The sequence below is a fragment of the Marmota flaviventris genome, chromosome 7 (assembly GCF_047511675.1).
Source record: "Marmota flaviventris isolate mMarFla1 chromosome 7, mMarFla1.hap1, whole genome shotgun sequence".
Taxonomy (NCBI): domain Eukaryota; kingdom Metazoa; phylum Chordata; class Mammalia; order Rodentia; family Sciuridae; genus Marmota; species Marmota flaviventris.
Window position 1 is genome coordinate 85161502 of NC_092504.1, and position 21354 is coordinate 85182855.

The window sequence follows — 21354 nt, forward strand, 5'->3', positions numbered from 1 at the left end:
AAATCACAAAAGCTCTTCACTTTTAGTGTCAAACCCGCCATCTTGTGCATACAGTACTGAAGATCTTCCATTTACAAACTCTCAATTAGCATAAATTCAGAGACACACAAAACAAAACCCCAGAAGGAAAGTGTGATAAGGCCACACCACTATGACAGATTAATTTAGGGACAGTCTTTCTGAGACTAACCTGTCTCAGGAAAGAGGGTTCCCCTGTTTTACATTATTGCTAATATTTTGTCGTTTTAATTTTTTAATTTCTATATGTCTTATCTTCTGCTTTAAAATGATTTTAAGTTCCTTGAAGTGAAGGTATTGTGTATTTTCATATTGGTACTGACTGAGGAAGACACTCAAGAGACATTTGTTATTATCATTGTTATGCTTACTGTGTGCTTTAAAAAATCCCAGCACCAAGAAGACGAGACATGAGATGAGTGATCTCAAAGGCCAGGACCTGACTAAGACTTCTTTCTCCCAGGATTGAGTACTACACCTGCCCTCTAGTAGATGCTCAAGAAATAATTATTCAATTAAACCAGAGATAATATCATATTCATTTTCACAGCTTTACTCAAAGATTGTTTTTAAAACTTTGACCTCCAAAAGTGGCAAATCCTGAGTGAAAGAAAACCTATTTAAAGCGCAATTTGGATCATGTCATAACTCACTAAAAGCCCTCCGAGGGCACCCATCCCTTTAGGAGTAAAGCCAAAGCACTTATAAGGCTCTGCCTATTCCAGAGTCCCTGTAGCACCCTCCACATACAAACCTCTGACTTGAGTTCCTATAGCTCCCCTTGCTTACCCTACTCCTGCCACAATGACCCCCTTGGTGTTAATCAACAAGCAAAACTAGCACACCTGTAATCCCAGCAGCTCAGGAGGCTGAGGCAGGAGGGTAGTGAATTCAAAGCCAGCCCCAGCAAATTAGTGAGGCCCTAAGCAAGTCAGCGAGACCCTGTCTCTAACGAAATACAAAAAAGGCTGGGGATATAGTTCAGTGGTTAACCAGTGGTTTCAAACTCTGGTACAAAAAAAAAAAAACAGTCCTACCTAAAAACTCTTTTAGGTCCTCACTGGTCCCTACATATGGAATATTCTTTCCTCTGATATCCACAGTTTATCCACAGTTTATTCTCTTACTTTCCTCAGATATCTAAATCAAACATCATCAAAGCAAAAGGCTTTCTTCTCTACTATGCTTAACAGAGACACATCCCCTACTCTGCACCCCATTCCCTTTACTCTCAAAATTTTTTCTCTTAGACACTATCTAACAAATATATTATTACTAGTCAGTTTTCTGTCGCCTTCCACTGGAATATAAATATCATAAGAGCAAATATATTTTCCTTATTTTGTTCAGTACTGTATCTCCAGTACCCCAAAATATTGCCTGACCTGCAGAAAATGCTCAATAGTTGTATGTTTGGTGCTGGGAATGGAACCCAAGGGCTGTACATGCTACACAAGCACTGTACCACTGAGCTACGCCCCCCCCCCCCCCCGTCATTATAAATTAATTTTACACCACTTCTATCTGTGTATTTAACAAAATGTGAAGAAAGAGAAAATGGGATAGTGCAATCTAATAAACACCACTGAATCGACTAAGGTACCCCAAAACAGGGAAGTTGACCAAAAATTCAAGAAGAAAGGAATTAGGAGACCAGGGGGAGAAGAAGAGAATGTGGAGAGAGAATATCGTCCTGGATAAAATGCAAAATAAAAAAGATATGGAGCCACAGGGATCAACGAAACCACAGACAGCTGGGGGGTTTCTCGGGCCCAGTGGATCTACCTCCCACTCACAACTAACACCTCTGCAAGGCTCCACAGCTGGGCATGAGCTTCCACAGAAACTTCTCCAGCAGAAGAAGTCTTATTTTACAGACACTTCCATTCTATCTGGAGAACATTCTCAGTAAGTTCTTCCAAATTCCAAATCCAGACCTTCCACGCTATCTCCCATAAACTGGTGATACTTTTGTCTTCCAGAACGACACTGATTCTATTTCCAAAACTCTTCAAATACTTTTTTTAAAAAACTAGCAGGCTTCAAATCCCCCAAGCCTTTCTTCCCTCCTCTACCCTAAAGAACCCCAGCGTTTTGGCCTTTCTCAGAGGACATGACATCCAGATGTTCATCCTCTTAGTCAATCTCCTTTAGATCTATCACAATTTTTAAATTTGCTTCCTTAAAAAAAAAATTATTAGCATGAGGATAGGACAAAGTTGGGTGGTTATGTTTATATAATAATATGTACCTTCTTCTAGGAAATCACTTTCTACTTTTTTTTCAAAGTTCTTTCATATGAATTAGACCATTTGATCTTCACAGGTAGTTCTGGGCTTTTGTGTTTTACTGGGTTTTGTTGGTTTTGGTTGTTGATTTTATTTTTAAAGTTAGAAAACTGAGAATCGGAAAAATTAGGTGACATACCCAAAGCTACAGAGCAGGGGGCAGAGAATACCTATTCTCTGGTTTTGCTTTTGTTTAACATTTCATTATGAAAAATTTCAGATATACACAAAAAGAAGAAATTTCTAAAATGAATCATCTAATTTTATTATCCTTTGCAAAAGTATTTTAAAGCAAATTCCAGGCACAACAGCATTTCATCACAAATCCTTCAGGATGCATCTCTAAAATATAAATACAATTTCTTACATAAACACAAACTAGTCACATCTGACAAAAATCAACAATTTCTTAAAATCGTCTAATTCCTATTCCATATTCAAACTCCCTGGTTTGGGGAAAGTTTTCCCATCAACAATATGTAAATAAATAAAATAGGTTGTACCAATAAAAACTTTTCTGCCTATATTCAAAATATGTTTCCAGAGTTCATTTGTACATAAGTTGTATTTCTTAACTCCAGATTCATTCCTTTTTCTGCTCTACCAAGGAAATTATACTCAAATAGAAAAAGATATGCTAACAGAGGAAAAGATGAATTGATTGTGGATTGGTCAATTAATGTTAACATTTTCCCAAATACAAGAAGAAATAGGAAGATTTCAAAAGTAACATGAAGCTGACTCCCTTGATTAATGAGGGAAAATTATATTTGTGGTTAATACATCATTTCCCCGTAGCTTTAGCTTTATATTATGGAAACTTCAACTCTATAAAGTATTAAATTACTTTAAAAACTAATTAAAAGATCTTTGAGGAGGGAAATCGTAAGTAGAAATCTGAAAAATATTTTCAAAATAAGTTTTATTTTGACTAAAACTAATTACAAACAACTTAAACCTTGAATTAAAATTAAACTTTAAATCCTTTTCAGGAAAAAAGCCACAGCTATAGACATCAGAATGAGGCTGGCTTGTTTAAGATTCTCTAACACTTCACCCAAATATCATTTTTATCACCCTTTTCAGACTAGAGGCTTTCTCTTGTACTTATTAAACAACAAATTAATGCTCATTGATAAATAATTAGTTCTTAGTAATAGGAATGTTCTAGTGATGTTCTATGTTGTTTTTATTGTTTGTTTATTTATTTATTTACTTACTTACTTATTCATTTATTTTTGCAGGGATGGGGATCAAACCCAGGGTCTTGCACATGACAGGCAAATGCACTTCAATACATATCAAGCCCTTAAACAGAAATTGAACTGAATCTCTAGGATCTATGTTAGGCAGAAATTCCCAATTTTTGAGTCACACAGTAAGGTTTCGCTGTTTGACTTTATACCAATTCTCAAATATAGTGAAAATTAATTTTTCATATAAAAATATGCCAGTCTTATTAAGATAATTAAAGGCAAATGGATTCAGTATAGAATGAGTTTTAAATAATTATCACATGATTCTCTAGTCAAAGGATCAAGACCAACCAGCAGTAACTTCAAGTGGGGAGAATCTTTATATTAGGGTAAAACTCTTTGAATTGCCCTTTAAGAGATATTAAATGCTTTTATTTTCAATATTAAAAAAATATATATTTGAATTGCACCTAAAGTAAGTAGTACTTGTCTAGTTTGTCATCAGCTTACAGCAAAAACATGGTGTGTTAGTCAGTTTTTCACTGCTGTGACAAAAGTACCCAAAGAGAACAACTTAGAAGAGGAAAAGTTTATTAGAGGCTTACTATTTCAGATGTTCATTCCATTGTGGGCTGGTCCCATTCTTCTGGACTCATAATGAGGCAGCAAACCATTGTAGAAGGGCATGGGAGAAGCCACACCCTTCAAGGGCATGCCCCAGTGATCCACCTCCTCTTGCACCCCACCTGCCTACAGTTACCATGCAGTTAGTCCACTCAAAGTAGGATGGTCTAATTAGGTTACAGCTTTCACGATGTAATCATTTTACCTATGAATATTCCTAAACTAATACAGGAGATTTTGGACAACACCTCAGACCCAAATCACAACATAGGCTTCATGAATCTTTTAGATATATGCTTTGAGTCTATGATAGAAAGTAATTGAGGAACAGATCAATTTTGTTGAACACCAGCATCCTGCTTTCAACCACTGAGGGCAGCTCCATAGCTCTGCTCTGCTCAACTATTTTGCCAGACATGCTGCCCTACCATTTGAACCCAGGCTTTCACCCTAGCCCCCCATGCAGAGTTCACTCTGGGATTAAAGCTTGGGGCATCACTGAGAGGAAAGGACTTAGGACAATGTTTAGACATCATGGAGCTGCCTGCTTACCCACGACTCTGATGCCTCAAGATGTTCATGTCCCCTTCCATGTATTCTCTGACCAAATCATGGGAGTTTTTCTTATTCTTGGCTAATTTAGTTTTCTTCCAAGGATATATTTTACATTTGTAAATGTCTGGAGGTCCCACCTGCTATTCCTGTTTTCTTTTTTGTTTTGAGGGTTTTTTTTACCCCAATATTTATAATCCAATCCAGCCTTCCCTCTCTGCCCCTCAAACTCTCACAGCCTTTCTGGTACTCATAGGTGGTACTCCTAGACAATACTTGAGAAGGAAAATGACTGTGGAAAAGGGAGCTCTCATCAGATCTCATCTCTCCCTTTGCGGGGCACTACAGATTGAAATCAGGGGCACTCTAACATTGAGCTACACCCCCAGCCTTTTTTATTTTTTACATTTTTTGAGACAGCATCTCATTAAGTTGCTGAGCCTACACTCAAATTTTACCTTACTCAGCCTCCTGCATCACTGGGCCATAGTGCCCAGCTTCATTCCCACTTCTATTCTCTACCATTTTAGCACATCCTGTTCACTAACTCCATTATATAAGACTAGAAGCAAAAAACAGTTCATTATTCTGTTAGTGACCAAGATAATCACTCAGAGGCCACCCTCCATAATTCAGAGACCCTAACCCAGTCTCCTCACTGGGCAATTTTGACTTACTGTAAACTACGCGTAGGAGAATTCTTCCAACATTTGAATAGGCCACTACATTCTGGAAGGAGAGAGAACAGTCACCTTGACAGTCAACATCCCACAGAAAAATAGCATCAGATCTGTGGTCCACAGAGAAAAGGAAGGCTGAGTCTGCAAAGCAGATCATGAGGGTGAGAACCACCACAGAGGAGCCTAACTGGATGCAAGAACAATCACGCATTGTAATCTGGACCTCATTTATCTTTGAGTTCACCTAGAGACCAGTCATTTGAGGTCAAGAAATAGAAGATTTCTTAGGGAACAATAACCATGGCCAGCTGGCTAGTGGCTATGTTGGCCATGACAGAAACAAAAAGAAAGATTAATGTACTGGCTGCACATGAACACAATAACAAAATGAATCCCAAAAATAGGATGAGTGTTTGTCACAGCAAACCACTTGAGAAACTTCTCTGCCACAAAGCTCTTTTCATTATATTTTCATAATCCTTGAGGCAATTTATTTTTTTCATTGCAAACCTTTGTTAGAATAGATATGTGCCTAAGGAATAAATAACATGCCAATCATTTTTAAACTAATAACTGATGTTGAGAAACTGATGTGACTCCATTTTTAAAAATAAATAAATAACTGCAGCTTCTACCTCAAGGCCTGTCCTAAGGAAGCGGGTGTGACCCTTGTCCTTGGAAAAACCCACAGAGCACTCCAAGCATATACCCACCCTGCTGAGTTGTTTGTCTGTAAATAATAGGAGAGGTCTGGGGTGCCAGGTGTCCCTGACTCAGTTAGGCTAGGTGAGGACCCATAGCAACCCCCCTAGCAACCTCCAATCAGCATGAGACAGGGAAAATACCTGGAATGCCAGATGACCCCCAAGTAGTTTATGGTGGTTGATAACATGTTGGGAAACCATGTAGTTTAGCACGCACACCTAAACCAATCAGTTCAAAGGAACCCCCTCCCCTAACCAATCACCCCTACCCAACTTTTTCCCGCCAGTGAATGTGCTAATCAATGTTAAGAGTTGTTTTTTGATTTTCCCGCGGTATGGAATGATTTGCTGTGTGATGTTGTGACACATAGAGTATCCCCCAAAACCTATAAAATCTCACTGAACAAAGGACCAGGACTCACTCGCTGGGACCGCTGTGTCGGGATTGGTTGTGAGTCCAGGCTCGAGCTTGCAATAAAGACTCTTGTGTGATTGCATCGGATTCAGCTCCTGGAGGTCTATTGAGGTCCCATGAATCTGGCATAACAATGTATCATTATATGAATCAGGGACTTCCTAACAGTTTATTTTCAAGAAAGGAGCTAAGTAAGTAAAAATCACCTACTTAAGACATATATCAGTATGTTTGTCCTATTCTATGTTGAACTCAATTAAAAAAACTTAAGAGGAGGTAGTTTAAACAATAAGAATTTATTTTCTCACAAACAAAGAGTCTAGAATTTCAAGATCATAGTGGTGGTAGGATTGGTTTCTTCTGAGGCCTCTCTCCTAGGTATACAGATGGCTATCTTCTTGTGTCCCCTTGTGGCCATTTCTGTGTCCCCATGTATGATTATGTTCTCTGAGTATCTAAGTCCTGATATTCACTTCTTAAAAGGGTACCAATTTTATCGGATTAGGACCCACTTTGATGACCTAATTTATATATATATATATATAATTATATATATATATATATATATATATATATATATATATATATATATATATATTATTATTATTATTATTTTAAGCTCCTGGCTCCAAATAAGTCATACTCTGAGGTACTGGAGGTTAGAACTGCAACATATTAACTTGGGGAAGGGCACAATTCAGCCTTTTGTCAAAAAAAATTCCATCTTAGATCTTTTAAGAAAAAATGTATAGTCTTATAGTTGACAGTGAAAATGTCTCATGTGGCACTTTTATCTTTAATAAGTGTTAATGATTTATGAATATTTTTCTATTAAAACATTGAATAAGGGCTGGGGATATAGCTCAGTTGGTAGAGTGCTTGCCTTGCGTGCACAAAGCTCTGGGTTCAATCCCTAGCACCACAAAACAAACAAACAAAAAACACTGAATAACTGTATCAGCTTAGGAAAATAAAAGAGCACTTCTGGCAATTTAAACCTACTCTAAAAAGAAGCAACTCACAAGATCCTGCATTTGATCCCTAACACTGCAAAAATATAAAAACAAAAATAAATTTCAAAAAGCAAATGTTTTATTTACTTACTTTCTGGTACTAGAGATTGAACCCAGGACCTCATGCATGCTAGGCAAGTGTTCTATCCCTAAGGTAGAAAGATTCTCCCCAGCGAGAAGCAGCGGTTTTAATGTTAAGTATTCTTTTCTCTATATTTTCACTATTTAAAAATGGAATCGTATTCAGTGTTTTAAAATATAATAAGCAAGGTAATTCTACTCTTTGGAAAATAGTACTCTTTCTAATATTTTCCAAAGGTGTACATGTCAATATCTTTCTATTTAAAAAAATGAACCTAATGAACAATTAGAAAATCAGAAAATGCTTATGAACTTTCTAGGCTAATGGGACAGCATAGTCTTTCTTAATTAACTATGGAGAGTATCTACAGACAGCCTTGACTTGCTATGCTAATTTGGCATAAGAAAGTTTGTTGTTCTGGAAAGCAGGAAAGACTATCTCTGAATTACTTTAAGAACAAAGTCAAATCCCCATACAAGTCAAAGAAATACATACAAATCGCATGTGACTTTGACATATTTTGCCTATTTCCATGGTAGCAAGGAATGTTTCTGTAGTAATGTAATGTGGTTCATCACTATAGGTTAGCAGAAGACCTGAGAATAATGATGATGCAACCAATAGCTGCAAAACATTTAATATTTGTCAATAACTCTGCAATAATAGATTTTTTCTTTTCTTTCTGTTTTTTTTTTTTTTTTTTTTTTTTCTTTTTGGACCAGGAATTGAACCCAAGGGTGCTTAACCACTGAGCCACATCCCCAGCCCTTTTTTGTATTTTATTAGAGACTGGGTCTCACTGAGCTGCTTAGGGACTCCTTAAATTGCTGAGGTTGGCTCTGAACTCATGATCCTCCTGCCTCAGCCTCCCAAGCAGCTGGGATTACAGACGTGCACCACTGAGCCTGGCAAGAATAGATGTTTCAGAAAAAGCCAGAGTAGATGATTTACAATATTTTTCTGCTTTGACGTGTTGTGATCTCAGAGAAGCACTTATCAGTATATCATCTCGATTTCTAAAAGAAGCAGTGTCAGGCAAGAAGGATATACTGACATTCCTCAACTTATGATGACCTGATTTTCAATTTTTCATCTTTACAGTGGGGCAAAAGCATCCCCATATGACTAGTCTGTTTTTCATGTTCAGTATAGTATCCAATCAATGATATGAGCTATTCAACACTTTATTATAAAAATACACCTTCTGTTAGATGATTTTGCTCAACTGAAGACTAATGCAAATATTCTAAACATGTTTAAAGCAAATTGCTAAGCTATATTGAAAGGTTAGGTTATTAAATGCATGCTTGACTTATAATATTTCATCTTATAATAGGGTTTATCCGCATGTATCTCCATCACAGGTTGAGGAGCATCAGCATATCATACCTTCAGATCCTCTGGCATGTAGTGATGAGTGACAGAAAGTAGCCTCTTTTTGAAAGAGTAGCAGGTATAGAAATATCCCTGATAGAAAATCCGTTCCACAGGCAAATCAAAGCTATATAAGAATTTATAGTTGCTAATGCATCATTTTCAAGATGAAAAATATCATAACTGTAACATCAATATATAAGATGACAGAAGCCAAAGATTCTGCGGGGCTAATTAGTTATGAGAAGATCAGTAAGATGTTAACAACCAGTCAAAGAAGGGCTGTAGGAGTAACTCAGTAATAAAGAATTTGCTCAGCCTGCTTAAAGCTCTGGGTTCAGCACATTCACATATGGACGGTCATAAATGGTAAATACTGAAATAATTTTGCTAATATATGTAAAACTGTTTAATATTCCATATGGCAATAAAATATGTCTGGGATTATCTTTTCTGCAAGACATTTAATTGTATTTCTACAGGACAAAAACTTAATAGCATTTCCATGGAAAAATTCACTTGCATTACTATCAGTTTGCTACAAATTAACATCTAACTCTACATAATTATAAAATTGTCTAGAAAGAGAATCAGAGAATTCCTGGAGATCTGCTTGATATCATACAGAACAGTGGAACAGACATCTAATAATAGCTTCTGCCCATTTCAGATCTTTGACAATTTGTCCTGACACAATGCAATCAATCAGCCTGTTCTTTGCCCATAAATTCTTGGCATGGTACAACCTCAGACAATAGACACAAAAAAACTATCAACTTGTGGGAGAAGAAATCAAGACAGGAAAAGATCATTTCCATTAGAAAAAAAATGATATTTTACCAATTTTAAAGAGTATTTTTTGAGCTGCTCTTTCAGAGACTGCATATGGAAGGACCCATCTACTACCCTATTCCTTTGCCTTCTCAATGGCTGGTAAATATAGTCCAGTCATTCTCAATTTAAACTGCACATCAAAATGCCAAGGGACACTATCTAAAACAGATGATAAAATTGTAAGTATAATATAAGTATATAATATGACATAGTCAAAGATTATTTTTAAAGGTTATGTTTTGCTTTGTTAAAATACAATCACCCTAACACTACTGAAAACAAACTGATTTTGAGCAGAATCTAATTCTCTGAACTTTTAAAAATTATTCTGGTGCTGGGTATGTGTGGTGATAGAGCCCTGGCTTAGCATGTGTGAGGCCCGGAGTTCAATTCTCAGCACTGGGAAAAAAATTTTTTTAAAAAGTTGTAAAATCATTCTGATCCCTTGCCAGAAAGGACACACTGTTTGTTGACTGCAAAGAAAGATTCAAGCAAGTTATTTCTGAAATTTTTTGTGGGTGAGTGGTCCAAAATATACATTAATGCCTGATTTTACTTGCAAATATTCTGTAAGTACTCTACTTAAACTTTCCTTATATTTTATTTTTATAATCACTACACACTTTCTCCATTAACTGACCATAGTGCCATTCAACTGTGGAAGAATGGATTTATTAACAGAGAAATTCAGGAAAGAAACTCATTTCATGGTCTATAACTTCAATTAAACTACTTATTATATTCTGTACCAGCTAACTCTTCTGAGTAATGTCTCAACATTCTTCAAGTTTATTCCATTCTAGTTGTCCAAAAATTTTTACAATATTAATTACACCTTTTGACTTTTTTGTTATTTTTTAAAATAATTTTTTTAATTGTGGATGGACACAATACCTTTACTTTATTTATTTGTGTGGTGCTGAAGTTTGAACCCAGTGCCTCACGCATGCTAGGCAAGCGCTCTACCATTGAGCCACAGCCCCAATCTCACTTACATCTTTTGATTTTATTAATTAAAAATTCCTTTGAGGTACTTACTATCACTGTCATTGGGTACCTGCACAACCATGCCAAGTTCTGTATTAGCAGAGACCTGCCAGATTAAGATCATTTTCTTTCACTCAAGTGAAATTTTTCTTCCAGAACATAATTCATATAGTTAATGGGGCCTATATTAGGCAGATACCACTTTTGTATTAATGATAAAAGGAAAGCAGATGTATTTTTAAAACTATCATACTATTTATCATGGCAGATAGACAGTGAATGGAATGTTATTCTTCTAAGACAGTGACTGCTGTACTTGAAAGATGAATTGAACCCTTTGACCCCAGTTTCAAGGTAAACTAGATATTTCTGTATTTTTTGTTCTTTTTATCTCCACACATTTCAGGAAAAAAAAATCTACTTTTTATCATATACTATTGATAATGATCACTTTCACCATTGTAGATTATAGTAACATTAGAAACCAGTAAGCTTTTAAAAATGTAGTTTGTTGCAGGGCATGGTGGAGCATGCCTGTAAACCCAGAGGCTTGGGAGACTGAGGCAGGAGGATCACAAGTTCAAAGCCAGCCTCAGCAAAGGTAAGATGCTAAACAACTCAGTGAGACCGTGTGTCTAAATAAAATACAAAATAGGGATGGGGATGTGGCTCAGTGGCCAAGTGCCCCTGAGTTCAATCCCTAGTACTCACCGGCCCCCTCCAAAAAAAGTAGTTTGTGCATATGGATAGACATAGTTGAGAACATGTACATTTTTGCATTCTAAATTTTTTGATTTTTTAAATTAGTAAGTAGTAAGCATTCTTTCATGCCATTGAAATTTCTTTAAAAAGTACTTTTAAATGTCTGCATAATATTCCACTTCATGGATGTTTCATGACATGTCCAACAATTTCCATATTATTCAACATTTTGGTTGTTTTCAATTGTCAGCTTCCACCCTCCACCCCAATCCTCACCCCACCAGTACTGGGAATTGAACCCAGGTCACTCTACCACTGAACTATATCCCCAGAACTTTTTATTTTTTATTTTGAGACAGAGTCTTGCTAAATTGTCCAGGCTGACCTTGAACTTGCCATCCTTCTGTCTCAGCTTCCCCAGTAGCAACCAAGCTTGGTGATGAGTCAGCTTTTAAAAAACCGTTTCCTGTATACTGGTGCACACTTGTAATCCCAGAGACCCAGGAGACTGATGCAAAGGGATCATAAGTTCAAGGGCAACCCCCAGCAACCTGGCAAAACCCCATCTCAAAGTTAAAAAAAAAAAAAATGGAAAAGGGACTTGGAATGTTTCTCAATGGTAAACCACCCTTAGGTTCAATTCCTAGTATCAAAAAAAAAAAAAAAAAAAGTCTGTTTCCTTACCAAGCAATAGCCAGAATATGCACTATTTGTCTAAGATGAAATGTTTCCCACAAATACAAAGCTCAAATATTTTGGAGATGTCTTAAGCAATCTATAAAGTCCTTAGTATTAAAATATCAGTATGTACTCATCTTTTTAATTAATTTAAAATCATTTTTACATACAACCTTTTTAGCGTTTCCACCAAAACTTAGAGAATTATCTTTTAGGTCATTAAAATGGAGGTGTGACTGGAAGAGTCATTATTTTAAAATCTGCACTGAATTTCAGAGATCATTTCCTTTTGGTTTGAATCAAATTCCAAGAACTTGGGCGTTTTATTGTAGTCCCTTCCTTTCCAAATTCCTCTTTCCTCCCTATTCCAAGATCTAAAGCTTAACAAAATAGTAAAAGTGCCCCTTACTTTCGTTTACAGCAATACACAAGAGATGGCTTAATGTGGTATTTTAATTCCCATTTTGTTCATTTTACTATTCAAATTCAAGCACTTGGCCCTTGGGGGTATTTCAAATGAACATTCTAATTTTAGAGCAGTCATGAACTCTTTTTATTAAATCTAAATTTTATAATAATTATTAATGCATATTAATTATACAAATTGATGGTCTTCACTGCATTGTTTCCATACATGCACAGATCATGCTTTAATCCTGTCCACGCTCCCTCCTTCCCCTGTCCCCTTTCCCTTCCCTAATAGTTCCTCTTGTACTAGTCATGAACTTTTTTGCTTAATATCTAAATATATTTGAGAAAGACAATCCCTTTTTTTTTCTTTTCAAAAATATCTCATATTATTTTCCAATGTCATGTATTATTTGAGCTTGCTGTGTGTTGGGTTTTATTTAGTCAGGTCTCATTTAAAGCAATATATCAACAATTAACTTTATAATCAGCCTCATTTAAATAATAATTGCGTTCTAGAGAGTCTAACATTTTTGTTAGCAGACATACAGTCTTGCTACCAGGCCAATTGTTTTACCATTTTATCTAAAAAAGCAATGAAGTGACAACTTGTAAAGATTTTTCTTTCTTTTCTTTTTTTTTTTTTTTTGGTACCGGGGATGGAACCCAGGAGCATGCTACCACTGGGCCACATCCCCAGGCCTTTTTAATTTTTGATTCTGAGATACACCTGCTTAGTTGCTTAGGACCTCACTAGTTGCTGAGGCTGGCTTTGCATTTGCAATCCTCCTACCTCAGCTTCCCAAACTGTTGGGATAACAGGCAAGCTCCACCACATCCAGCAAGACTTTTTAAAATTATTATTTAAAAAAAAAAAACATTATTACTGGGCTGGGGATGTGGCTCAAGCGGTAGCGCGCTCGCCTGGCATGCGTGCGGCCCGGTTGGATCCTCAGCACCACATACAAACAAAGATGTTGTGTCCGCCGAAAACTAAAAAATAAATATTAAAAAGTTTCTCTCTCTCTCTCTCTCTCTCTCTCTCTCTCTCTCTCTCTCTCTCTCTCTCTCTCTCAAAAAAAATAATTTAAAAAAAACATTATTACTTAGGGCAAATTTTAAAAGTGCTGGAATATGAATGTATTTAACTTCACTGATCTCTAAGTTAAGTTCTGTGTGTTGAATGGGATTGGTTGACTGTAGTGCAACAAAATGTCAGGGAAAAAAATGCTAAAAACAATAATGTGTCTACTGCAGTGACTTGACTAATACAGCCCTACCTCCTTTTTGGAAGTATATATCGTGTGGCATTTAAATCTATGCCTTTCTAACAATAAATTTAAGATATATGTTTTATATAAACTTAAGATATACTTACAAAAAAATTAGCATTATGAAAAAAAAAATTTAAAGACCAGTAAAACAACTTACCCTTTATAAAACTAGAAAAAGAGGAGAAAAATCTAAAAGAGATTAGATTAGATAAGAACCCTGTGTCATCTTCTAATGCATCTTGGGTTTTGCTAAGTTGGTCTCAGTCATTTTTAATTATTGCTGTTTTTCTAGGGTTTGTTTCTTTAAGAGTTTTTGTTTTGTTTGTTTCCTTGTTTGGTGCTGGGGATGACTGAACTGAGGGCTTTGCACATGCTAAAAAACATGTTCTATCACCAAGCTATATCCCCCATCCCTGTTTTTCTGGTTTGGGCAATTCCTTTCTTGCTTGATTTTTTATTTATTATTTATTTGTTTGTTTGTTTGTTTTGGAGCTTTGTGGTTATACATAGTAGTGTTCATCCCAACATACTCAAACCTGTATAGAAATTGATTTCAATTTATAATCATTCCTTTTCCTTACCTACCACCTTCCTCTAAACTACTAGACTTCTTTCGCTCATCTATTAATTTGTATTTGTTTGGTTCTTTACGTAATCTTAACCTTCCCTCCCCTTTCCTTTATTTTACTCTAGCGTCTGCATATGAGAGAAAACATTTGTTGACTTCCCTAGTTTGGCTAATTTCACTTAACATGATATTCTCCATTTCCATGCATTTACTGGCAAATGCCATAATTTCATTCTTTTTAATGGCTGAGGAACTCCACTGTAAGTACACACCACAATTTCTTAATCCATTCATCTATTGATAGGCATCTGGGTTGCTTCTGTAATTTATTGTGAGTTGTACTGCTATAAACTTTGTGGTGGCATGTCAGTGTAGCATACCAATTTTAGATCATTTGGGAAAATACCCAGAAGTGGGATGGCTGGGTCTCATGATCCTTCCATCCCTAGTATTTTGAAGAGTCTACAAACTGCTTTCCAGAGTGGCTGTACTAGTCTGCAGTCTCACTGAAAATATATAAGTGCTCATTTCTCCCCAAAACCTCACCAGCATTGACTGTTGTTTGTGTTCTTGATCATAGTCACTCTGACTAGAGTGAAATGGAATATTAATCTAGTTTTGATTTGCATTTCCCTTATTGCTAGAGATGTTAAACATTTTTTAATGTATTTATTAGCTTTTGTGTTTCTTCTATTGAGAAATTTGGTTTGGGCCATTCTTAAAATACAACATTCTTAAAATACAAAATAAAAAATAAACTGTCTGAATTGATCTATATCTATATATCAGAATTCAAGGTCCTTTTGGATTGTGGCTCTACCCTAGCACCAGAATTCAAGGTCCTCCTTTTCATAATCAAGTAAGCTCTTTAGGAAAACTTTGTTTGAAGTAAATGATTTATCCCATCTTTGATCATCACACCACAGTGAATAGTCTGTTATCTCAAATATTCCCCAGCAGAACTACATTTTTTAGAAAGGAGGCTAATATGTTTAGGTCAAGTTTTCTTTTACTTCATTGTACCACCTTACTACAGATGTTGAGAATGTCGCTGAAATTCAAGGTTTTCCAACATACAACCCAGTTAGGGTAAATCAGACGATCAGGATTTCATTGTTGTTGAATAGTCCTTGACAATCATTTTATGTTAAATACAGCTCATGTTGGTAGTAAGAAATCCAATCACAGACTAAATGTGGCATCATGAGCATATCTAGAGCCCTTGAGCTATATGGAAGTGAGAATTGAACAACCATTCAAGAAAATGATATGGTTCATACAAAGATAACTCAAGTGCAGTCCAATTCAGATCTACTCAAAAATTGCTTTTTCTCCTCAAAACTCTCAAACAATTGGAGATTTAGAGAGTCCCTCCTCTCGAAATCTCCAATTAAAGGGAAGCAAGGGTGCTAGAGATAGGTGTATAGATGGGTACTCCCAAGATCAATTACAATAGCTCTACAATTTCAGTAATTATGATATTTTAATTGAAAGGGATATTAAAAATCATCCAGTCCTACTTTTTCATTTAACAATTCAAAAATGCTGGTCTATAGTCCAAAGCCACAGTTCAAAACAGCCCTGGAGTTGGTGCCAACAACAGTCCTTTGACTCCCTGACCAGAGGTTTCTTCCCTCTGCTGTCTGTCAGGTGAAGGTTCCCAGACATTTTCAAGGACAAAGCAATTAGAACAGAATTGCTGTAAATTCTGAGAACTATACACAGCAGACCCTGCTATTTGACATTTGGCAATGAACAAGTCATACATTTTTCTTAGCTGCCATGGTAACAAACATTTAAACACAGGAACCAATTAATTGCAAAAAAGTAGAATCGTATTTCAAATTCGTTGTTAAAAAATATTATAAAATTGGAGAAATATTATCCCATAATCCTGAAAATACCTCTACTTTACTTTGTATCAAATTCTATAACAGACTTTATAACTGTAAAATATAAAAGAAACCTAATCTAGACCATTGTCTCATAAGAAATAATACACAGAATTGTTCATTTGGATTAATCACCACAAAAAACACTCTGGTAACAAGATATATTTAAGTAAATATGATTCCCTGAATATTTATTAGCCAGAAATCCCTGAGCTATACAATCCAAAGATTTAATTTAAAGTTTAGATTTTAAATGTAGGATTTAACAGTGTTTTGCTTAGAATTTGAAGTAGTAATATTAAACAGAAAGCAGGGGGTTGGATATAAAAGGGTATTCTTGATCTTCAAGTATGTGTGCATACAGTAAGGTATAACAAGAATTATCACAAATCTACATAATGAATATGACAATTCAACTAAATAAGACTAGAACATAGCATCCCTGATGCAGTACAAACTCTATACCTGCTATTTAAGCGAAGGAATGGCTTATGTGTGCCAATCTGCACACTATTTATATGTAATATGGTAGATTCTTTAGAAACTCAAGATAAATAAAAATATTATATTATTTAAAACTAAAAAAAAAATGAAGTCTATTTGTTAGTAGTAAAGATCCTTAAAGATTATCTTACTTCTTGTACTTCCTGGTTCATTTGTCTGTTTGTTTGTTTGCTTTTGGTGCTATGGATTGAATCCAGGATCCTGCATGTGCTCTATCACTGAGCTACACCTCTAAACCTTTGTTCAGATTTTAAAAACATAGATCTTAATAAAAATAAAATCGATCTTGTCTCCTTAGTCTTGTGTCCTATATTGTATAAGGTACTTCAAAAATACTTGTTATTTCTTCAATAAATTCTTTTTGATAGGGAACCCATTGTGTTTAGCTATAGTGAGGCTATCTGTACATACTGACATTCCCCATCAAATGTCATGATATCATGTCTCCTGTTGACACTCTCTCAGTGGTTGGGGCCAGCACCTACTGTCTCCTCAACATTAGAAATACAGATATACTTTGTGTCTTAAGAAAAGTTTAGTGAAGGGCTGGGATTGTGGCTCAGTGGGAGAACATGTGCCTCACATGTGTGAGGCACTGGATTGGATTCTCAGCACCACATATAAACAAATGAATAAAATAAGGTCCATCAACAACTATAAAAAATTTTTTTTAAAAAAGAAAGGTTTAGTGAATATTACATCCCATATAAATCAAAGACAGTATACAGATGGTAAAAAAAAAAAAAAAACAGTTTAAGAGGCAAGAGCTATGACATAACATGGCCATTAACTACAGATGGGAGGAACTTTGACCTTCATAATACTTAAAATAAGATCACTGGACCAAAGGATTCATAAGGGCCCTTTCCAGGAAATCTAAAATTGTATAATTTCATTCAATTCTAAAATTTAATACATTTTATTAATAGTTGCAAGAGAAAAAACTAAGCAGACTAACAAATTCATTAATCAAAGTGATACCTATTTTGCCTAGGCAAAGTCAGTAATTAAAATGTTCAGTCTTCATTAATGACAAAGACTACGATGCATTTAAAGTTCGCTTTTGTATTTCCCGACTGGGACATCAGTTTAGCCATGCTATGCTACATTTCCATCATTGGTAAAATAGTACAATTATACCAGAAAAATGATTATTTTCTGTTACAGTAGTATCTATAAAATGCTTGTTTATGAAATTTCTACTTGTTAATTTTTGCTAAGGAAATGAGATTTGAGAATACACTATTTTCATTCTTTTTTTTTTCCTATCAGAGATTGAACACAGGGGCACTTAACCACTGAGCCATATCCCCAGCCCTTTTTTGCGTTTTATTTAGAGACAGGGTCTCACTGCATTATTTAGGCTAATTTGCTAACTTGCTAAGGCTGGCTTTGAACTTTTGATCCTTCTGCCTCAGCTTCCAAAGCTGCTAGGATTTTAGGCATGCGCCAAGGCAACTGGCCTCTTTCATTCATTTAAAAAAAAATACTAAACTGTGCATCTCACACAGTTATGACTTTGAATTTAAGATAATTAGATAAATATTAAAACTAGCATACATGGTAATTATCCTCTATTAACCTTCAAAACATACTAATTGCTTTATTTATTTACCTGACAAATTGTACTTCATCCAACAGTAATGATAGTCAATGAGTTTACATTATTTTTAATTTATTTAAAAATATCATGTTTTTATATACATTAAAACAATAGCTGACAAATAAAACATCTGTGATAAAGATATAAAATCTGATTAAAGCTACTGGAAGTATAAATAAAAAATAATGAGTTGTTTAAATCTGCTCTCTTCTTCATATTGCTGTTACAAGCCTTCACTGTCACCCAAAAACTCACCTAATATAAAAGATGCTATTATAATATTCTATGCATGGCCCAATATGCCAAGAAATTTCTTCTAAGTTAATGAGTTTTTCTTTAGCCAGATGTGGTGGTACCTTCGTGTAATTCTAGCAGTTCGGGAGGCTGAGGCAGGAGGATCATGAGTCCAAAGCCAGCCTTGGCAACTTAGTGATGCCCAAAGCAACTTAGTGAGAACCTGTCTCTAAATAAAATATAAAATGGTCTAGGAATGTGGCTTAGTGATTAAGGGTCCCGGAGTTCAATCTCTGGAACAACAACAACAACAAAAAAAAAAAAACAAGAGTATTACTTTAGCCAGGCCTAAAAGGGTATTTGCATGTGGAAAACAATAAATGTTTATTAAATAAAGAGTAGAAGAAAAAAATTCAATAGAAAGTATGATTAAGCAGGGGTTAATTAAAGCAATGCACATTTCCATCCCTGACTGGCAAAATATAAACTCAAATAATCATGCAGAAATAATGACAAAGAAACCCTAATCGTGGTTTCCAGATGTAGCCAAATAAACAATAGTAACAAACAGAAAAACAGGTGAGAATATGGGAAAGCAAATTGCTGAGGAAAAAACTTGAACAAACTCTGAAAAAAAGACTACAAAGAGCATGAAAATTAAACACAAAAAAACTGTTTATAATACCAAATGATTAATTCTGTTTACAGACACAAACATTTAAGAAAACAAATCAGAATGCCTAAGAAGATAGTAAATAACATCCTTAGTACTATTACCACCATACTTTTAAATTTTGTGAGAATATGGCATCATTTGGGGGCTAAGAGGTTTTGAGAGATATTAATAAATAGAATTAATCAATTTATATCCTACAAAATCATTTGGAACCAACATGAACCATTGAAATTATTGTATTGGCTAGGTACGGTGGTGCACACCTATAATCCCAGTGATTTGAGAGGCTGAGGCAGGAGGATAGCAAATTCAAAAGTGGATAGCCTCATCAAAAGTAAGGTGCTAAGCAACTTGGTGAGATCCTGTCTCCAAATAAAATACAAAATAGAGCTGAGGATGTGGCTTAGTGGTTGAGTGTCCCTGAGTTCAATCCCAGTACCCCTCATAAAAAAATATTGTATTTTATAAATTCTATTTCCTCATATAGCATTCCTGTCTAGTATGACTATAGGCTTTATCATGAAATCAGGCCTGAGTTAAATTCTATTGTCAGCTTCAGCTCTCTAAACTTGAACAAATTATTTGAGTTCTGTATAATCTCCTTATAATATACATTTCAAAAGTGATTATTATTATTAATGCTTCCTTCAAGAATAAATCCAAAATTACATTCTCAAGATGTCTACATAACACCTAGCACATGAAAGGCCCCCGTCTACTACTCTACACTTACTTGAAAAAAATAATGGTGTCTTAACACAAATGATATCCCACCATAGTGCCTCACATAGATTTTTTTAATCATAATTTTTTTGAGCAAATGAGACTCTAATGAGATTCTAGTCATTGCAAAGTTTCCCATATTCAAAAAACAACAACAAAAAATAAACTCCTCAAGAAAGTTTTACTTGGGACTGTGGATGCACCTCATTGGTAGATCATGTGCTTGGCATGCACAAGTCCCTGGTTTCAATTCCCAGCTAGCATGGGGAGGGGGGCTTCTCTTCAACCCCGTTATTGAGGTGTGCACTGAACTCATGCTATACCAAGGATACCCAATCCCACTCACAGCAAAGCTGATGAAAATCACTCTCTGTATCAATTATACAGTAGCAACCTTTATCAAATTGATTCCACTTAGTAATGAAATAAAGTAAAAAATAAAATGATAAATCTTTTGATGTAAATATGGAAGTGCTCTGGGAAGCAACAAAAGCACTTAGCATAATGGTCTAAATAATACCAGCAGTGTTCAGGATAAAAGGCACAAGAAGATGACTTTACTCATGAAATACAATGCGCTCCGCTTTCAGTTAGTCACTAATAAGTAATTAAGCAAGCATTTTCCACCTTATAATTGGGGTGGAGACATGACTAGATTGTGCTCGACAATACCTAGGCTTCTCAGTCTATGTTTCTCTCTAATCTTCAAACCAGAAAGAAAAATATATATATATATGTGTGTGTATATATATATACAGACACACACACACACACACACACACACACACACACACTCAGACAAGAAAATCCAGAGCCTTGGTGAAAGTAATCAGAAAACTAGTGTCATGGTGGTGCATGTGCTTGATTCGGTTCTTCATCATGTCTTCTTACGAGACTTTCAGAATCAAGGGATTCCTGGCCAAGAAACAAAAGCAAAAATCGCCTGTTCCCCAGTGGATTTGAATGAAAACTGGTAATAAAATCAGGTACAATTCCAAGAGGAGAACCGAGCTAGGTCTGTAAGGAATTATATGAAATGGCACACACACTTGGGCTGTATCAGGGTTGTGATCATCTTATCTCCTCAGACTGAAAATGTCACCACTATCTGGTCAGTTGAGAATATTTAACTGGAAATGTGAGCTTTCTGTAGTTCCAAAGGTGCTGTAGTACTGGTTTCTGTTGGTTCCGTAATAAACATGTGAAACATTTGAAAAAAAAAAGAAAAGGAAGGAAGGAAGGAAGGAAGGAAGGAAGGAAGGAAGGAAGGAAGGAAGGAAGGAAGGAAGGAAGGAAACTATAGTCATGAGTTGAACATTTCTACC

General features: G+C 35.5%; 1 protein-coding gene and 1 pseudogene across 11 annotated transcripts in view; one reads left to right on the plus strand and one right to left on the minus strand.

Annotated features, from left to right (window-relative positions):
• Ank2 (ankyrin 2) overlaps window positions 1–21354 on the minus strand; it is a 652896-nt gene that overhangs the window by 446555 nt on the left and 184987 nt on the right. The window lies entirely within an intron of this gene.
• Window positions 20909–21052, plus strand: LOC114092799 (large ribosomal subunit protein eL39-like; annotated as a pseudogene).